Here is a 10,677-nt window from a genome sequence, read left to right on the forward strand (position 1 = left end):
CAGCTCTAATTAATTCACAGGCCAGAACAGAACTGAACTGAAGGGTTCAGCCAGCCTGCTTATATAGAGCTCCACTACAACACAACAGTAACCATTTTCCGTAACTATCCAATCACTGAACGTCACTTTCAATCCCTTATTTGCATATGTGGACCTAAGTGAAAACTATCTACAGTATCCCCCTGCTGGCCCAGGGTGAGAACTTCAGTACATAACAGTTAATACATGTATAGTTACATTCGCAGCGCTTCAGCGTGAAGTTGCACAAGGCTTTGATCTAGACTGAGCCTGACAAAAATGTTTAAACCACTGAACACATTGGTTTGCATCCATCTGTCTCGGGAGACAATGGAGGGGTGAGTTGAACCGTTGGAAGGTTGCAATGTCTGCTGTGGCTATAAAGATCGATAAGGGAGAGACATATTTTGTTGCAGCTGGGGCAGATGAAGACGTCTGGTTGTGCTGATGCAGAGGCACTATGGTGTTTCTTCTCTCTGCACCCCTCTCAGAAGTCATTCCTCCCTTGGTCACCACTGCAGATAAACGTCCTGGCTGTCTGTCTCCAGGCACTGCGGTCATAACTCCTCGCAGCCGCCGAACTGAGCATCTCTGCCTGGGGCCTCCCCTCTGCCCATCACCGCCGCTCCCACTAGGATGTACTTCGGCTGCGCCGCCGAAGGACCCAAATGAGATGGGTAGCCTGGCACGGCCTATGAATTGATGAGGAGCCTTGAGAGGAGAGCGAGGGCAACCATAGAGAAAGCAGTTCAGAGAGAGGAGGAGGAGGCGGAGGCAGAGGCACAGGCGCGGGCAGGTGTTCCAAGGGCTAACCATAGAGGGGGAAAGCGGAGGAAGGGCCGCAAGTGCTTCTCCCATAGATTTGTAGTGGTAGAAGAGCATAGATCAGGGGTCTGCAACCTTTAAGACAAAAAGAGCCACTTGGACCCATTTCCAAAGAAAAAAAACCTGGGAGCTGCAAAACTCATCATTATAAAAATAACTTTTTTGTCACTTTTTTATTATTTCTTTGTTTGACCCCTCAGAATTACTCCTCCTCATAGAAATAAACGTTAAGTTAACAAGTTACCAAGTTACCTTTTTGTGTGTGTGTGTTCTTCACTCCCCTTCAAAACAGTGACCAGCGTACATGCCCCCTTTCAATGCAGTGACCAGCGTACATGCCCCTTACAATGTAGCGAGCGGGCGGGCGGGAAGGTGACGTTGGGACGGTGGGTGACTAACGCACGCACCGCCCCCATGTGACGTCACAGCCAGTATAGCGCCCGCCACAGTGGGGAGTGTTGGGGCGCACAATGCGCCTCCTCCCCTCGCTAGTATCCGCCCCGGAGCCGCGGCAAAGGTGTAAAAGAGCCACATGCGGCTCCAGAGCCACGGGTTGCAGACCCCTGGCATAGATGGTCTGATCTACGGGTTTACTTCAGGCGCTATTTCCCCGCCCCCCTTCCTCCCGCCCCGCCTGATGGAACTGAGAGCTGCAGATGGAGCACGAGAGAAAAGATACAGAACTGCAGCAGCATCTACGTAGCTTGGACTTCGTTTTGCACGAAAAGTGGTTGCTGCTTGTAGTTGTTTAATTGCAGTGTTTCATCAGCTGGTGTCTTGAGCAGCAACCTCTGGAAACGAAGGGCTAAAAACCGGCGCTGCTCTCCGAAATTATCTGGTCCCTTTTAACTTCATATTTCAGCTGGTTGTCTAAAATCCCTTATTTTGGCTGCTGATCCCTTATTTTCAAATCTGTAAGTTGACAGCTATGATGCTGCCAGACATAACCTATCCTTTTCTAAGGGGGGGGAGGAATTTAAATCCCATTATATATAATTTACAGGCATAGACAAATCTGGTCCAGAACTGGGAGCCATCTTCCAAAGGTAGGAGCCAGGATCAATAATGGACAAAAGTATTCCCCTTGTCAGGATTTCCTGCTCTCTCTGTGTGTCTGGATTGGCTAAAAAAAACCCCACAAGATTCTTCCACCTTCTATTTACACTTTGTGGCACTAGCTGGTGTTCAGGCTAGCTCTGCTGCAGTAGTGATAAATTAGCCCTACAATATTTCCACCCTGTTGAATGAGTCTGAGAAACAGACACAGACACATAACTTACCTGAGTTGTGCATATGTTCAGACATGACTCCCTTCCTTCTGAAAGGCTCATCCTTACTTCAGTTGTCAGTTTGCTCCTACCACCCCCTCAACTTTACAATGGTACTGCGATGTTTCATTTATTTGACAAGCAGATCCCATTAACTCAAAGGGACTGAGTAACTATATATATATATATATATATATATATATATATATATATATATATATATTCACTGCACTAATCTCAATGAACTATAACTTCCCACCCGACCACCAGTTCACACATGCACACAATTCCCAGCTCTCTTAACTTCCCTGTCCTAACTTCTTGACTAGACCCAAAAATACCCTTATTCTTTGGACCTACATTCACATTTGGAAATCTGTCATAGACAACAATACAAGAAAGCTGCTCCCCTATTTGTTGTTTTATTGTTTCCGGGTTGGGCTGTGGGTTAAACCACAGAGCCTAGGGCTTGCCGATCAGAAGGTCGGCGGTTCGAATCCCTGCAACGGGGTGAGCTCCCGTTGCTCGGTCCCTGCTCCTGCCAACCTAGCAGTTCGAAAGCACGTCAGAGTGCAAGTAGATAAATAGGTACCACTCTGGCGGGCAGGTAAACAGGGTTTCCATGCGCTGCTCTGGTTCGCCAGAAGCAGCTTAGTCATGCTGGCCACATGACCCAGAGGTTGTACGCCAGCTGCCTGGGCTAGTAAAGCGAGATGAGCGCCGCAACCCCAGAGTCGTCCACGACTGGACCTAATGGTCAGGGGTTCCTTTACCTTTACCTAAAATTTATACACTGCTTGATTGTAAAACAAACAAACACCTCAAAGTGGTTTATGACCCATGCCATAGAGAATAATACCAAAAAAGAGAAAGAAAGATTCCCAAAGGGTTAGGGTGCACCCTGCCCCCCCCATCAAATCTTTTTTTTAATTAACTCTCAACCCAGTCATTTACCCTCTGCTCCTCTGGTACACTGCAAAGCACCATGCTCAAAAATGGCACAGTATATACTAATAAATATGTCAACTTACATCCAGTATCCACCTACTGCAGGCTCAGAAACATAATTTCACCACTGGGGGGTGCTTTTATACAATATTCTGAGAAGGCGTAGCACAAAGTTTACTCTAGGTCAGGGTTTAACGATGGTTTACAAGCTATAAGGAACACCATTTCAGATAAAACCACAGCGGACCTTGCCACCAAACTCTGCCAATTTGTCCTTACCCACAACAACTTCAAATTCGGTGATGACCTGTTCCTTCAGATCAGCGGCACAGCAATGGGCACCCGCATGGCCCCACAGTATGCCAACATCTTCATGGCAGATTTAGAACGTTTCCTAAACTCCTACCCACTCAAACCTCTCTTGTACCTGCGATACATTGACGATATTTTTATCATCTGGACACATGGTCAACAGACCCTGGACACCTTTCACCAGAAATTTAATGATTTTCACCCCACAATCAACCTAACAATGAATCAATCCATGCAAGAAATACATTTTTTGGACACTACTATAAAAATACAGGATGGGCGCATAGACACCACCTTATACCGTAAACCAACTGACTGACAAACATATCTACATGCCTCTAGCTACCATCCCAAACATACCAAACAGTCCATTGTATATAACCAGGCACTACGTTACAGCCGCATCTGTTCCAATTCTACAGACAGAGACTCTCACCTAAGAGATCTGCAGCAAACCTTTTCAGAACTAAAATACCCAGCAGATGAAGTTAGACAACAGATCAACAGAGCCAGACTGATACCCAGAGAGAACTTGCTGCAAGACAGACCCAAAAAAGAAAATAACAGAACACCTCTAGCCATCACATACAGCTCCCAAGTTAAAACAGTACAACGCATCATCAGAGATCTACAACCTCTCCTGGACAATGACAGTTCTCTTTCTCAAGCTCTGGGAGGAAGACCTTTCATTGCCTACAGACAGCCACCCAATCTTAAACAACTCCTAACCCACAATAATACTACAACCAGACTTAACACGGACACTGGCACCAGAGCCTGCAATAAATCCAGATGCCAACTTTGCTGCCACATACACCCGGACAACACCATTACTGGCCCCAACAACATCACACATACCATCTCGGGACTATTTAATTGCTCATCGTCTAACATTGTGTATGCCATCAAATGCCAACAGTGTCCTTCAGCTCTCTATATTGGACAAACAGGCCAAACCTTACGCCAAAGAATAAACGGACATAAATCTGACATCAAGAATCACAAAACAGAGAAACCAGTAGGAGAACACTTCAATCTCCCAGGACATTCTATACAAGATCTCAAAGTAGCTGTTTTACTACAAAGGAATTTCAGAAATAGACTGGAAAGAGACACTGCTGAATTGCAACTCATTACCAAACTTAAAACCATGGAGAGACCTGGTCTGAACAAAGACATTGGATTCTTATCTCATTATACATGACTAAGCCATTTTTCACCTTCTCACCCCTTGCCTTTTCCTGTAAGACCTATTGCAGTCGTTAAGAGTCGTCAATAGGCTCATCTCAGCTATCTGCCAATCTCCCATTCCCACCACCCTTCTGAGTAATACCCCTCCCCACCTTCTCACTATATAGAAGGATCTGGCAACTTCTGTTTCATTGTATCTGAAGAAGTGTGCATGCACACGAAAGCTCATACCAAGAACTAACTTAGTTGGTCTTTAAGGTGCTACTGGAAGGAATTTTTTTATTTTGACTATGGTAGACCAACACGGCTACCTATCTGTATCTAGGTCAGGGTTGAGAAACCTGCGGGCCTACATATGTTGTTGGACTACTGTCCTATTGCCAGTGTGGCCAGTGAGCATGGATGCTGGGCATTGTAGTCCATCAGTATTCCAAGGGTGGCAGGCTTCCCACCCTTGCTCCAAAATACGCATGTAAATTCATCCCCGGTACAGGTATGGGGAAACTTTGGCCCTCCAGATGTCAGTGAACCACACCTCCCACCTGCTCCAGCGAGCATGGCCAATGGCCGGGGAAGTTGAGTGTTGCTACACATGCCCCAATACATGTGGCCTGCATAACTCAGAAGTGAACTGTCATTTTGCTTGGGAAACTGTAATTCCTGCAACCAGTCTAAGAGGGTTTAAGAGGGACAATCCTTGCAGGAAACGCAATAAAGGATTTACCTTAATCTCAGCATTAAGGTGCCGATGGTGGAGGAGGAGGAGGATAGTAAAGTAGTAGGGCATCACGGTGTTTTAAACATACGGTCCACGTCAAACGATTTCTGCATCTAACCCAGTATTTCCCACCAGGGCTGGCAGCAACTCTGTGGAGTCTCAGGCAGAGGTCTCTCCCATCAACTGCTGCCTGATCTGTTCTCTTTTTTTTGCTGGAAAAGCTGGGTATTGCAGCATGTGCTCTGCCACTGAAGTTTGATCTTTCCCCAGCACAACACACACCCAAGAAAATCCACAGATGCTGATTATTGATTATTGGCCAGTGGACTTCATTTAGGTGGTGTGCAACATGTTTCCTGATTTGCGGTTGAAGGCAGGTTGATGGCACATTAAATATGTCTATTGGTTTTTAACTGCGTTTTTATTGCTTCTTTTATTTCTTATATTGTATTGCAATTTGAATTCTACAATGAAATGCAAGATATAATAAAAGAAGCAATAAAAATGCCATTAAAAATCACGCGGCAACTAGCACAGTGCATTATAGTGGCTACAAGAGGCAGAAGAATCGCTAAGTGGTCTAGCAAGACCCTTAGCGATCTTCAAGTGGTCCGGGGGGGGGGGGGGGAGTTTGGAAACCACTTCCCCAGAAGCAACCTCCATTTAAGCTGGTTCATAAAGATTTTATAGCAGGTTTTTAACAGGTGAAAGTTATGGTGCTATGGGCAGAGTTCAGAAACTATTAACCACGCTTTCTGTCCTTGCTGAGCCTGATAATTAAAGGGCATTTGTTTCCACTTGCCTTCATCCAAATCCAGTTATAAAACAGGATCAATCCTTTGCCTTCTTATGAAGTGGGTTAGATTACCCATGTATAAAAAAATTGTCTCAAGAAAGGAGTAATGTTTCCCTTCCCTTTGTGTTGAAACTGCCTAAGGGGAAATGAAGGCCTTTCAAAAGTGGATGTCGCTGAAGGGCCATCAAATTTGTATACCGTATTTTTCGTCCTATAGGGCACACCGGCCCATAGGACGCACCTCGTTTTTTGGGGGGGGAAATGAATTAAAAAAAATTATCCCCCCCCCCCAGCCCTGGCTGCCGCCCCAAGCCTTGCGCTCACCTGCCCGAAGCAGGGGGAGCCCTCCGGAGGGCTCCCCGTGCTTCGGGGTGACAGGCTGCCGCCCCAAGCCTCGCGCACCCGGCGGGACCTCCTGCCGGGCGCGCGAGGCTTGCAGACACTCACCCAAAGCACAGGGAGCCCTCCGAAGGGCTCCCCGTGCTTCGGGCGACAGGCTGCTGCCCCAAGCCTCGTGCACCCGGCGGGACCTCCTGCCGGGCGCGCAAGGCTTGCGGACACTCGCGGGGGCTGCAGGCTGCTGCCCGCAAGCCTTGTGAGCCCGCGGGAACTCCCACCGGGCTTGCAAGGCTTGCGGATAGCTTCCTGAAGCCTGGAGAGCGAGAGGGGTCGGTGCGCACCGATGCCTCTCGCTCTCCAGGCTTCAGCGAAAGCCTGCATTCGCCCCATAGGACGCACACACATTTCCCCTTCATTTTTGGAGGGGGAAAAGTGCGTCCTATGGGGCGAAAAATACGGTAAATCGGTCTTAGGGAAACTAGCAAGAATTTGCAGTGTTTGTCGGCCTTCCTTTGTCAGCCAGTGTGGTGTAATGATTAGAGTGTTGGGAAACCTGGGTTCAAATCCCAACACAGCTATGAAGATCACCGGGTGATATTGGGCCATACATACCTCTCTCAGCCTAACCTACCTCACCCGGTTGTTGTGAGGATGAAATGGGGAGCAGGAGAACCATGTATGCCACTTTGAGCTCCTTGAGAATAAAAAATAAAATGTGGCAGGTATATCAATGTGAAACTGAAACAGAGAATTGTAGGGTTGGAAGGGACTCCAAGGGTCATCTAGTCCAACCCCCTGCAATGCTTGAACCCACGACCCTTAAGTTCCTCATGCTCTTCTGACTGAGCTACCCAGCAATAAACCTCCACGCTGTTAAGGAACTTCAGCACAATGCTGCTGTTCCAGTTTCAGGGCTGATAAAGCAGCCACATGCTCAAAGTCCAAAACTGTTATTACCTTTCTTTAACCCCCCTCTCTCCCCGAGCTGAGTCTCTGGAACAACTGCACGACAGGCAAAAAATTCAGCGACCTTTTTCCTAACATGGGGGTGCAATGGTGGGGATTGCATAAGCAATTCCCATCTGATCCCAGGAATATGCTGATCGTTCAGCCCAGACACTGAGGTCCAGCTCCGAGGGGCTTCTGGCGGTTCCCTCCCTGTGTGATAGGAATTTTGAGGTCTTAGATAGATGGTAATGTTGTTAAACATACCAACCAAGCACATACATAGATCAGCACAGGAAGACGGACCTGGAACCATTTTGATTCCTAACCTGAGCAAATGTTTTCTCTGCAAGGTCAAAGTGGGACATCTCCCCATTGTCTCTTTCCTCACAAATCCTGTCTTAAGGGCACATTTAAGATATGAATAGGGTGTGAGCCTGTGACCTGGCCCAGGAACAAAGTATTTATCATTACAGTGGTGCCTCGCAAGACGAAAAGAATCCGTTCTGTGATTCTCTTCGTCTAGCGGTTTTTTCGTCTTGCGAAGCAAGCCCATTGACGGATTAGCGGATTAGCGCTATTAGCGCTATTAACGGCTTTTAGTGGCTTTTAGCGGCTTATCTGCTGATCGGATCAGCTGATAAGCAGCTTAGCGCCTTAGAAAAAGGGGGGAGGGGGAAAAACCAGCAGGAACTCGCAAGACATTGTCGTCTTGCGAAGCAAGCCCATAGGAAATTCATTTTGCGAAGCACCTTCAAAACGGAAAACTCTTTCGTCTAGCGAGTTTTCCGTCTTGCGAGGCATTCGTCTTGCGGGGCACCACTGTACAAAAGACTGGCCAGGCTACCCAGGCAATCCAATCAAGTAACCTGACAGACAGGAGATAAACAATGACAGGAGAAAAACAGCATACAAATATCTGTTTTAGACCGCCTTTTCTGTGATGTAGGTGTGATGTATCTGAGGGGTGGTCTTAGGTTACACCCCTTCTGTGATGTATGTATGATGTTTCTGGGGGTGGTCTTGATCTACAGGGTGGCAATTTCAAAAGTCTTTATAAGGCCTTGCACGGCATTGTTCTGGGTCCCTCCTCTCTCCTGCGGGTGAGGGGAGCACCCTGTTGCAACAGATCAATAAAGGCCAAGCTTTCTTGCTTCTTTGCTTCTCAATATTCTCTGGTTGGCCTCTGTTATTTTCTCCTACCAATAGGGAACCTATGTAAGGACTCTATATGGGCTCTTGGATACCCCATAAAGGAAAAGGGCAATTTTTGTTTACAACACCTGCAAGAAGTGAGGTTACAGGGAACCAGGCAGAGGGCCTTCTCGGTGGTGGCGCCCGCCCTGTGGAATGCCCTCCCATCAAATGTCAAGGAAATACACAACTATCTGACTTTTAGAGGACATCTGAAGGCAGCCCTGTTTAGGGAAGTTTTTAATGTTTGAAGTTTTATTCTGTTCTTAGTGTTCTGTTGGGAGCCGCCCAGAGCGGCTGGGGAAACCTAGCCAGATGGCTGGGGTATAAATAATAAAATTATTACAATTATTATTATTATTATTATTATTATTATTATTATTATTATTATCATCATCATCATCATCATCATCATCCGCATTTCAGATATGAGATGGTAGGCCACTAGAGGACAGGGCTTTCTCTTATTGCAGAATGCCCTCTGCAAGCATATTTGCCTGGTGCCCATTCTATAATCCTTGAAGGCCTAGTTCTTCCAAGATTCTGGTGGGATGCAATTGCGGAACAGTCCAAATAGTTTACCTGCTCCTCATGTTGATCAATCCTAGAGTTGGAAGGGATCTTAAATGTAACCTTGTCCAGCCTTTGAAGGAAATATTTTGATTCTGGCCCTGCTCATATGTCCCTCCAGACATTGCCTACCCTCAGGGTGAAAAGGGTTCCCCACTCCTATTCTGCACCCATTAACGGGTGAAAGATCCCTGTCCCTTTTAAAAGAAAAATCTGGCCAATCTGTTTCCAGCCCCACTCGAAGAAGCAAGGAATTGATTTGGGGCGGCGGCAGGGCAGTTCTGTGAAAAACATGTGATTTACCACTGAGCTATATAGTCTTTCCCCCAAGGACAATAGCCTAAGGCGCAATTTCACTGCAGCTGCTGAGGTATATGTTTTGAACCGCTGTTGATGCCTTATTGTTTTCCCAGTGCAACTTAAAACCCCAAGGAACATCACCCTCTCGTCTTTTGAAGTGAGCAGAGAACGAATGAATCCAAACACACACACAAACCCAATAAAAACCACTTTTTAAAAACACACACGGATGAATCCAACAGCAGGTGGATTTAAAAAGAAACTCTTCAGTAACGCGTAATTTTATTTTTATTTTTTTAATGTGTTTCCCCCCAGTATTGGTTTTTCAATAAAAAGGGGTTTAACAGGAAAACAGAACTAGAGTCCAGTCTGCGGTATTACAACACCAATGGTACAGCTTAATTTGGTGCAATAATGCACCCATGGCTGTGCATAAGCATATCACAAATTCACAAATCCTCTCCAGAAACCTTCTTGTGCCTCAGGTGCAATGAGGATCCTTTTGCCTCTTTTTATATTTGAAATAAATGGAAAACACGAATTTCATCGAATGTGCACCTTTCTCTGCGAGTCCTTATATTTATTACCTTCTGCGTCTCATGAGTCTCTCTGGTGATCATTCCCATATGGGGGGAAAGTTTTGTTTTGTTTTTTTAAAAAAACTGCTGCAAGCTGCCCTGAGAACCAAATTTGCAGTGGAAAGGTGGGGTGTGAATAATAATAATAATAATAATAATAATAATAATAATAATAATAATAATAATGGAGGTGATGAAAGTTCTTAATGTTTGATGTTTTTTCGTATTTTTAATATTCTGTTGGGAGCCGCCCAGAGGGGCTGGAGAAACCCAGCCAGATGGACAAGGTATAAATAATAAATTATTCTTATTCTTATTATTTGTTTTCTTAATATTAAAAAAATTATAGAATTGTAGAGTTGGAAGGGTCCCTTGAGGGTCATCTAGTCCAGGCATCTCAACACGTGGCCCTTGGGTGAGAGCCAGGGCTGGATTTCGGTTTGATGAGGCCCTAAGCTACTGAAGGTAATGGGGCCCTTTGTATGTCCAGCTGTCCTTTGTCAACAACAAATTGTCGCTGTTTTTGGTGTTTAATATATGCTATATGGTAATTTATGGACCTAATGGGTATCTAAAGCCATTTGCACATGTTGCCCTGCAACCAGTCCATGCAGAATGTAAGCACCCTATATATAGAAATAAGCAAGCCAGTGATATTTTAGGGAGCAGGCTAGC

The 10,677-nt window shown here is 45.9% G+C and overlaps 2 long non-coding RNA genes across 2 annotated transcripts in view; one reads left to right on the forward strand and one right to left on the reverse strand.

Moving 5' to 3' along the window:
• LOC310702212 overlaps positions 1–10,677 on the reverse strand; it is a 610,091-nt gene that overhangs the window by 567,122 nt on the left and 32,292 nt on the right. The gene's annotated exons all lie outside the window — the stretch shown is intronic.
• LOC310702171 overlaps positions 1–10,677 on the forward strand; it is a 93,169-nt gene that overhangs the window by 53,769 nt on the left and 28,723 nt on the right. The window lies entirely within an intron of this gene.

The sequence above is a fragment of the Podarcis liolepis genome, assembly GCF_965112155.1.
Source record: "Podarcis liolepis genome assembly, chromosome: 2".
Lineage (NCBI taxonomy): Eukaryota > Metazoa > Chordata > Lepidosauria > Squamata > Lacertidae > Podarcis > Podarcis liolepis.